Raw genomic sequence first — 10596 nt, 5'->3', positions numbered from 1 at the left:
TGAATTTTAGGGATTGGGAAGGAAGAGAAGATACAACAAATTCACAACAGAATGGGATGTTTTAAATCTGAATATCAAGTCCTGGATACATCACATTTATAAAACTGACCGGGATCAACACAGCAAAAGCTTTGAGAGCTCTACTATGGTGTGGGATCCTGCCCAGATTCCAGGCTGGCCTCTGAGTAGCACACAAGCAGCAGATCACAAAAGCACAGCAAAGGCTTTGAAAAGTAATTGACATTTAAAACATAGCTCACAAAAGTGAGCCAGGACATGCGTTCTTAATATAAATAGCTTGACTGCTTGCTAAAATAGATTTGTAAAAAGGGGAGAGTCTCATAACCTTGTACTCCAAATGTCCAGGATATAATCCAAAATTACTTATAACATGAGCCAAGTAAATCTCAACCGAGTTGAAAAGGGATAATCAGCAGATAGCAGTACAGAGAGGACACAGATGTTAGAATTATCAGACTAGGATTTTGAAGCAGTTATGTAAACGCTCCAACAAGCAATTACAAGCACTCCTTAAGCAAATGGAAGAAGTTTAAAAATCTCAGCAAAGACATGAAAAATATAAAAAAAGAACCAAATGGAAATTTTAGAAATTAAAGATACAATAACTAAAATCCACAAACAACAAAAATAACACTGGATAAGCTCAACAGTAGGGTGGAAAATACAGAGGAAAGGATTTACCAAGCTTAGATAGTTAATAAAATTAGCTAATTTGGACAACAAGGAAAAACAGTTTCCCTTTTTTTCTTTTTAAGTAATCTCTATGACTAACATGGGGCTCAAAGTCATGATTCCAAGATCAAGAGTCTTACATTCTACCAACTAAGCTGGCTGGACACCCTAATAATTTTCTTTTTTAAAAAAGGAAGAGAATCTCAGGACCTGTGAGGCAATAACAAAGTATCTAAACTTTGTGTCAATGGAGTTCTGAAAGGAGGGGATGTCCACTTTCACCACCTCTATTCAACATAGTACTGAGCCTAGCCAGAGCAATCAGGCAAGAAAAAGAAATAAAAGGCTTATCTTTGTTCACAGATGACATGACCCCATATATACATAACCCAAAAGATTCCACAAACATACACAAAAGAAATGTTAGAACTATTAATAAAGGAAATCAGAAAAGTTGCAGAATACAAAATCAACATGCAAAATGCAATTACATTTCTAGTAAACCAACAATGAACTGCCTGAAAAAGATTGTGAAAATAGTTCCATTTGCAATTGCATCAAAAAGAATAAAATATTTAGAAACTAGCTTAACCAAACAGGCAAGAGACTCATGCACTGAAAACTATAAAACATTGCTGAAAGAAAGTAAAGATGACACAAATTGATGGAGAAACATTCTGCGTTCATGGGCTGGAAGACTCAGTATTGTTAAGATGTCAATACTACCCAAAACAAACAATAGATTCAGTGCAATCCTATAAAAATCCCAATGGTGTTTTTTATAGAAATAGAAAAATCCGTCCTAAAATTCATATGGCATCTCAAGGAATTCTGAATAACCAAAACAATCTTGAAAATGAAAAATAAAGTTAGAGGACTCACATTTCCTGATTTCAGAACTTTTTAGAAAGCTAAAGTAATCAAAACAGTGTATACTGGCATAAAGACAGACATATAGGCCAAAAGAATAGGATAGAGAGCCCAGAAATAAGCTCTCACAGATGTAGTCAAATGACTTTTGACAAGGGTGCCAAGACCATTCAATGAGGGAAAGCACAGTCTTTTCAACAAATGGTCCTGGGAAAATTGAATCTCCTCACACAAAAGAATGAAGCTGGACTCTTACTTCACACCATATACAAAAATTAACCCAAAATGGATCAAAGACCTAAACATAAGGGCTGAAACTTTAAAACTCTTAGAGGGAAAACATAAGGGAGAAGATTTATGACATTGGATTTGGCAATGATTTCTTAGATATTACCTTAAAAGCACAGACAACAAAAGAAAAATACATAAGTTGCACAACATAAAAATTTAAAACTTCTGTACATCACTGGATACAATTAACAGAGTGAAAAGGCAACCCATGAAATGGGAGAAAACATTTGCAAATCGTCTATGTGATAAAGGGCTAATATCCAGAATATACAAACAACTCCTATTACTCAATGACAAAAAATAAACAACCCTGTTCAAAAACAGATGAACTGGCATATTCAAGTAGAAATTCAATAGAAATCTCCAAAGAAGATACACAAATGGCCAATAAGTACATGCGAAAATGCTCAACATCACTAATCATGAGGGAAATGCAAAATAAGATACCACCTCACACGCACTGGATGGTCACTATACAAAAACAGAAACAAACAAACAAACAAAAAAAGCAGAAAATAAAATGTGTTGGTGAGGACCTGGAGAAATGGAAACATTTATGCACTGTTAGAGGGAATATGAAACAGTACATGCAGTTGCTGTGGAAAACAGTATGGTGGCTTTTCAAAAAATTAAATGTAGAATTACCATATGATCCAGCCATCCCACTTCTGCGTATACACCCAAAAGAATCGAAAACAAGATGTTGAAGATGTATTTGTACACCCACGTACCTTGCAGCATTTTTCACAAGAGCCAAAACGTACAAAATGTGGCGCATCCGTACAATGGAATATTATCCAGCCTTGAAAAAGGAAGGAATATCAGGCACAGTATACAATGTGAAAAAACCTGTAGGACATCATGTTGAGTAAAATAAGCCAACCACAAGGATGCCTGGGTGGCTCAGGTCATTGAGCTTCCAACTCCTGATCTCAGCTCAGGTCTTGATCTCAGAATTGTGAGTTTGGGCCCCACCTTGAGCTGTATGCTGGACGTGAAGCCTATTTAAATATAATAATAATAGGGGCTGCTGGGTGGCTCAGTGGTTGAGTGTCTGCCTTTGGCTCAGGTCGTGATCCCAGGGTCCTGGGATCAAGTTCCGCATCAGGCTCCCCTCGGGGAGCCTGCTTCTCCCTCTACTTATGTCTCTGCCTCTCTATGTCTCTCATGAATAAATATATAAAATCTTAAAAAATAATAATAATAACAAGCCAACCACAAAGGGAAAAATACTGCATGATTTCTCTCAGGTCTACATGGAATGGAGAAGGAGTGGCTTCCAAAATAAACAGTGAAAAGTGTACTGAGTATAAACTAATGACAGTCCCCACAGATCCAAGGAGACTATGACCAAATGGCAAGCCCCCACAGGACCTCAACAGACTCCTTGTTGGGCCCCGGGCCCAGTCACACTCCCACCCTCACTATTCTGAGCAGCGTCTGCTCAGGACCAAACTCAGAGAGGTTCTTCCTGGCTATCCCTCTCCAAATCTGTGCCCCCAACGACAGCCATGACTGAACCACCAAGTCCTGACCTCACTCGGGCCCAAAAGAGCACTGTGCGGATGCAGCAGACATTTCCCCAGAGGGTGGGGTGGGACCAAGAAAGAGTCCGCTTTCTTCCATGTATCTGAACCAGCACCATGGAAATCTGACTACTTTGCCACTCCCCCCCACCCTCCACCCCCACCCCCCACTGCTGTGCCTGGAAAGCAGAGAGGTGTAACCCCTAAGAAGTAGGAGAGAAGCAGACACCTGGAGAAAGAACACAGGAGGCGGAAAAAAGCACCTTCCTGGGTCCTGGGCAGCTTTCCAGCCCGGGCTGGTCCTTTCCAGGAGTCTGGCTGCTTTCTGGCCTTGGGCTCCACAAGGCACTGTTGGGTTCTCATAATGAATTCCTTTCTTTTAAGCTGCTTGGAGTTGATTTCTCTTACTCCCAAAGTCATGAATCATAGAGATTAAAGGGGATTTCAGGGTCTCGATCAGGAAGCAAGGCGGTTCTTAGGAGCGAAGCCATCCACATCCCCTGTAATGTGGGCCAGGACCTGAGGCCCCAGATTTTGGACAATGTTCTAGAATGCCAAGCTACAGCTCAAGGGGAAACCATTGGTCTGAGACATCTGGTCCAAGACATCTGGTGTGAAGGCTTATTCCTGGGAGGAGACCACCCAGAGTCCGCTCACCCTGGGGACTAAATTCTGCAAACTGACCCTCCCCAGTTCCATCTCCAGGAGAACCGGATAAGCTGGGCTCTCGAGAGCAATCCCACCTGCAAATGTGCTACCAATATCTGATCCTGGGTCAAAATGTTTGGTGAAGAAATAAGGTCACCATTAACGTATTCCAAGAGTGTTCAAGGGTTTTTCAAAGACTTTGCTCTCAAACTCGTTTCTCTCAGCGGGTCCGTAGGACCATGTACTCACTGGAGGAAGGCCCTGGTGGTCAGGAGAAGGTTCTGGGTAAACAAGCATTTCACAAGGACCAGGAAGTTGGTGCTGTTTGTTCTGAAGCCACAAAGTACCTACTGGATTGGGCTGACTTTTCATATAATCTGAATACACAGGAAGAGAGCTTATGGTGCATATTTCTAGCTAGGTGAACTTAGCCAATCATTTCTGGTCTGAGCTTTAGCTTCATCATGACTTCGAATATAGTTCCTCATAAATGGAGTATGGTACCTGACCTGTGGTAAGTTAAGGGAGGCAAACAGACAGTGACTGTCACGGGTGAACAACTGAACAGATCACTAAGCTTCTACAAGTGAAAAAATTTCAGAGTTACCAAAGACTGGTGAGTGCACTTAAAGGCTGCTCCTACATTTAGACTTTTAAGATCAAAGTATTTTTTTCTTCTAAAGAGATTTTTCCAGAAAGCATCTCCACACCCACTCCCCAACTTCCACCAACCCCAGTTTCATTCTCTCCATAACCGGTGTCCTACTCTCCCAGAAACTCCCACTAAAACCTATTACCCCAATTCCCTCTCTAGGTCACTCACAAATCTTCCAGGTGCATCCTCAAAATGTCAGTTCCACCACCTAAAGCTTACATGGTTTAGAATCAGGCCACCAGACCCTCGTTCAAGGGTGATGGTAAATCTAAAGCAATTAGAATGTATCATCTTTAGACAGCTTAATTTATAAGAGAAGCCCACAGTCCTCCATTCTCCCCTCCTCTGGGCAGCTGTTGCCTCGTGTCCGTGAGTGATGGCTTACTCAAGAGAGGTACAAGGGAACTGGCTTGGTGGGTTGTAGAAGGTCACTCAAGAAACTTGGTGGATGTAGTACCTTCAAAATGGAGTGTAGTATAGAGAAGGAATTCTATTCCTAAGTCACTGCCCAGACGTCTTGAATGTTAGCTCCTTGGGACACTGTTTAGATAGTAAAAATAGACATCTCATGCGTTGATGCCCGTTTGATCTACTAAATGGGGGTAGAGACTTGGAAGGAATCTTGGCTGGTTCCATGCTGGTCTCCAGCGCAAATGTGTATGACTCATCAGAGAGAATGATGAACTCACAGCCAAGGATAGATGAGTGGGAAGAAGAGTTTTAGATTTGGAGACCCCATTTCCATGGGAAGGGTTTTATTATGGGTGTGATGAGAAGTGAAACCATTTGTAAATGTCCTGTCCCTGAGTATCAAAAGGGGGTGTCTTTTTTTTTCTTTTAAAGATTTATTTATTTGAGAGAGAGAGAGCTCTGAGTGTTTGAGTGCATGCATGAGCTGGGGAAGGGGCAGAGGGAGAGAGAGAGAATCCTCAAGCAGACTCCCCGCTAAGCATGGAGCCCAACATGGGGCTTGATCCCAGGACCCTGAGACCATGACCTGAGCCAAAATCAAGAGTTGGCCGTTTAACTGACTAAGCCACCCAGGCGCAGCAAGATGTCTATCTTTTGAAATACCCAAGCACTTGTTGGGCTCTATCGTATTCCTAGGCTGAATCTGTACTAACGGGATTCTTATTGATTGGTGTGTTTTGGTTACCAATGTTTTAGATGCTTTTTTGTAATGCACATAAATACAAGCAGAATGAAGTTACTTTTGTAGGACTGATATATAAAGTCACATTTCCACATCCACTTGTACGGATGTAACTGGTCATTTTTTAAGCTCTACTGGAATTCTCTTCCCAAAAAACAGCATGTTTCTATGGAACCTGGTTTCATTTCTGGAAAATAACAGATGTGTAACATAGGATTCATCTGTTCAAGGTCACAAAGAGCTTTAGAGGATGACTTGGGCCTTGAAGCCCATTGGCTCCATTCTGTGCCATTGGTGTGGGGTCCTCTCAGAGATCTGAATAGTCCTAATTGCTGCCCTTTGAAAACCTTCACTCCCTGGAGGTGAGCCAACAGGCCTCCTCCTCTCTAATGTATGAAAGGGTCACCAGGATGAAGCACCTGCTGGGCTGGAGGCCAGCTTTGGGAGAACTTGAGAAATGAGATGGGAGAAGACCATGAAGGGAGGCTCCGGGCTGAGTGTGAAGGCAGAAACTTTGGCTGCCTTGGCATCCGGTACAGCCCTAGGGTCTGGAACAGCTCTTACAATATGTTATGAGACACAAAACTTAACTGTTGGATGAATGAATGGAGCGTTTGCCTATAGCACAAGCACACTGCTCCATAAGAAAGTCCTAAATAACACCCCATTCAAAGCAGGGCTGATGTCACTTGAGGCTTATTTCCTCCCCCTTTTAGCAGACAACTAGCTCAGCTTGTCTAAGTCAACATAAAACAGACTATGTCAGCTGCTAAGCTTAGACGCTTCCCCCTTTTCCAAGACTACTTCCTGACCAGGAACTTTTTAGGGTTTCATAATTGTCCCAATGCTTCCATTTGGCCTACAAAGTGAAGGGCATGACAAGGGTGTGGTGCTTGTGGAAATTTCCCACAGCCTTTTCACCTCCAGGTGCTCCGCAGCTCCTCTGCCTATAGTTAATAATAAACATCACCGGTACCTTGAGAGGCTTTAGTGATGGGTGGTCCATGCCCCCATGGGTCACAATGGCAGTCCCATTCAGATCCCACCAGCTCCAGATGGCTGTCTTGGAGGACAGCTCCTGAATCTATGTAGATCTCAAGATAAGAAGAGGGAAGGAGGGACTCCTGGGTGGCTCAGAGGTTGGGTGGCTGCCTTTGGCCCAGGGCGTGATCCTGGAGTCCCAGGATCAAGTCCCACGTCGGACTCCCTGCATGGAGCCTGCTTCTCTCTCTGCCTGTGTCTCTGCCTCTCTCTTTCTGTGTCTCTCGTGAATAAATAAATAAAATCTTTAAGAAAAAAAAATAAAAGAAGAGGGAAGGATATGAAGAAGGCAGAGGACAGAACAGAGAAAAGTAAAACAGAGGAGAAAGACGGTATCATTTTCTGGAAAGACTCTTGCACAAGCTTTAGAAGAAGTCAGTCTTGACCCGATCCATCTGACTGACACGCTAGCCAAGTTCATTTAGTTTGATCAATAGAACACCTATGCCGACTATGAACAGAGCTTCCAGCCACAGGAGGAAGCCAGTCCGCAGTACTGACCGCAGCCCTGTCCTCCAGGGTCCTGGATCCAACCAGCGGAACAAACCCCATCAAACCTTCAGGGATTTCTACCTTAGAAAGCCAGGCGGCTTTCTCCCTGAGCTTCTGTATCACTGCTCCTCTTGGCCCGACGGACGAAGCAGAGTTTGGCAGAATGCTGTAGCCACTGCAGGCTCCACGTGAGCCTGCGATGCCGAAGTCTAGGGAGAGCCCATCTTCCAGACCAGCCCGGCCACTGTGCTGAGGAGGCTGCCCGGAGTCCCTTCCAGAGCCGAGCTAGGACCACTGACCACTCAGCAAAAATCAGGCACAAGTTTCCTGCCATACCATCAGCGCTCACACTCAAATCAAGATCACTGTCTCCCAAAAAAAGCAACCCTCCTGGCTTACTAAGACCCACTGGGGACAGCTCCGCATGCCCAGATCTATGCGTCTCTGTCCCCGTGGCTGTGGTTCTTGGGGTCGCTGTGAAGCACCAAGACATTCCTTTGTCAAGGCCAACAGCCAACTCTCAGCTACCTTCTGCTCACCTCCTTTCCCGGCTTCCCCTCTTCCTTCTCCACCGGCCCTCCCAACAAAGGCACCTACGTATTTCCACAGATGATGCTCGCCTCTGGCTTCTCTGGGGCTACTTCTGCTGCTTCAGCTAAAATCATCACTGTGGTTTTGGCTCTCATGACAACCGTGCCAAGGAAGAGGAGGAGGCAGGGGTGTTATCAGGAGCACCTGGCGGTCCTTCCCATCTGTGCCTTGATCCACGTCGTTACCTGTGGGGTCTGCTTGAGACCGCTTCTCCTTTCGTTGAAATGAGCACACACTCCACATCTGCACACATCACCACTGGATGCAGTGAGGCCTCTGCCAACTGCCTTTTGCTACGTCCAGGGACACCTAGGATCCTTTGCCCTGGGGAGCATCGCTGTGGCCAGGACTCCGTCTGACAACCTTCGAGGAAGCCAAGTCCAAGCATGCGGGCGTGCTGCAGCGCCTGGGTCACCTTTCTCCCTGTCCATCACAGCACCAGCGGGAAGGCCGACGTGGCCATGGAGATCCTTTCTCTCCTGGCCTCCAGTGCCGACCGACCAGGCTGCCTCCTTGCCCCAGGTGCTGCAGGATTCTTCTCCCCAGGCCTGATAAGTACACCCTGCAAGGGAAAAGGAACGAAACAGGTCCTAGAGTCAATAAACGCTGCAAAGATTTACCTCCCAGCTTTCAAATAGATGAGTAACAGACACATGAAATTAAATCACTTTTTAAAAACAATAGAGACAGTGGTTCAAAGCTAAGTTGATGACTCCTATCTCAATCAATGCAGGCTTTCTTTTTTTTTCTATATTGTCTAGGATATCAGGGGCACAGCCACTCAGTCAACAATTCCTAAAACTTTAGGGCTAATTTGGGTATTCTGCTCACCAACACCAAATCTATTATTTATTTGCAAGCACGAGGACTTCATTTTATCCTCCACTTCTGAACCAGTTCCGTAGCCCATGCTCTGATAGGTGGTACAGCCTGCCAGGTCGTCCAAGGTTTTAACTTTGCCCAAAGAACCTTCAGGCAGCAGCAACAGCAGCTGATGCTTGTCCATAGATAATATACTCTCTCATATCCTAATTTCAGGGCTCACTCTCCTGTCTTTTCATTTTCTTAGAGTTTTATTTTTACCTTCTAACTCTTCAGTGCATCTGGTTGGTATTCATTTTTGTGAAGGTTCTTGGAGGAAGTGACACCACTCCTTTTTAAGAGAGGGAACTGGAGGGGGTTTGGTTTGTCACCTGCCCTGTGAGTGGGATCCACATGACCAGAAGGGCCTGAAGGGGGCTTAGAGCCAAAAGACGACCCCTCCTCTCCCCGCTGGCTTGGAGGAGGCTCTACATGATGACAGGAGAATATATGAGCTGAAAATGTCACGGGCAAGGAGGGGACAGTCTTGGCTTCCTGGGGCTCTTGAGTCCTGGGGATCTGTAGCAGTGACGGGAAGTACAAGATCAGAGACAGCAGAGAGGAGAGTCCTGAGAGTCACAGCCCACCAGCCCCCAGAGGTGGAGGCAGGAGAAGAGGGCTCTGGCCTGAGCTGATACTGCCCACCATGTGGGGTGCCAGGGAGCATGCGGGACTTGACGGAGTGGGAGGGAATCGGTGTGCCCAGGGCCAGGGAGGATGGCCACCTGTTATACCAACAGTTTCATATGGAAGCGTTAACCAGCGTGTGTGTTTTCTGTTGCTGCTATAGCAAATTATCATGAATTTAGTGGCAAAAACCAACATAAATTCACTATCTTTTAGTTCTGGAGCTGAGAAATCCGACACAGCTCTCTTTGGGCTGTGTCCCTTTCTGGAAGCTCTCTAAGCCAGAATCCATTTCTCTGCCTCTTGCAGCTTCTGGAGGCTTTCCCTCCTGTTCCCAATGCTTCAGGCCATTCTTCCTAGTCATAGCTCTCCAATCGTCTTCTGTCTTCCACTTTTAAGGACCCTTGTGATGAGGGTGGGCACACCCAGGTAATCCAGGATCACCTCCCCATTGCAAGGCCCTTAACTTAATGGCATCTACAGCGTCCCTTGGGCTAGGTAAGGTGACTTATTCACAGGCTCTGGGGATTAGGTCACGGATAGCTTTGGGTGACCCTGATGCTGCCTAGGACATGCAGCAACTGAAGAACTGAAAAGGCAAAATGAGAATTCTCAAAGAATTACAGAGAGCAGCCCCTCTCCCTGGGGCTGGAGGAAGAAAGGAAAGAGGCTAAAAATATTAAAACTTAGAAGCTTGGAAAATGGGCCTCATGGGGCAGGATCCCAGGACTCTGAGAAAGGGGTGCATCTCAGTCGGTGATGGGGCTTGGAAGGGGGCCTGGGGTTCTGTGAGTGCTGGGAAGCCTCCAGCAGGACTCGCACCCCCACCCCCGGGGCCCTTGCAGTGAATGGCCACTGTCCCTATGTAGAAACTGATTACGTGGTTGTTTCCTGTTTTGCTTTATACAATTGTCTTCCATTTATTGCCATTGATGATGGACTTCCACATACATAGGGAAAAATTCTGGGTTTAAGAAGGAAGCATATAAAAGTGTTCTTAATAAAAGGTTAGATAGTGAGTAATGGAGAAAGGACAGTTCTATGTATCTGTTGTCGCATTAAAAAGACACCCCCAAACAGTGGCTTGAAACACCAGTAGTTATGCAGTTTGCTCCTGAATCTGGGGTTGACTGGCTTAGCTCAGCAGC

This window comes from Canis lupus, chromosome 20 (assembly GCF_003254725.2).
Source record: "Canis lupus dingo isolate Sandy chromosome 20, ASM325472v2, whole genome shotgun sequence".
Classification (NCBI taxonomy): domain Eukaryota; kingdom Metazoa; phylum Chordata; class Mammalia; order Carnivora; family Canidae; genus Canis; species Canis lupus.
The sequence above is the reverse complement of the archived record's forward strand: the minus strand, read 5'-3'. Positions refer to the sequence as shown.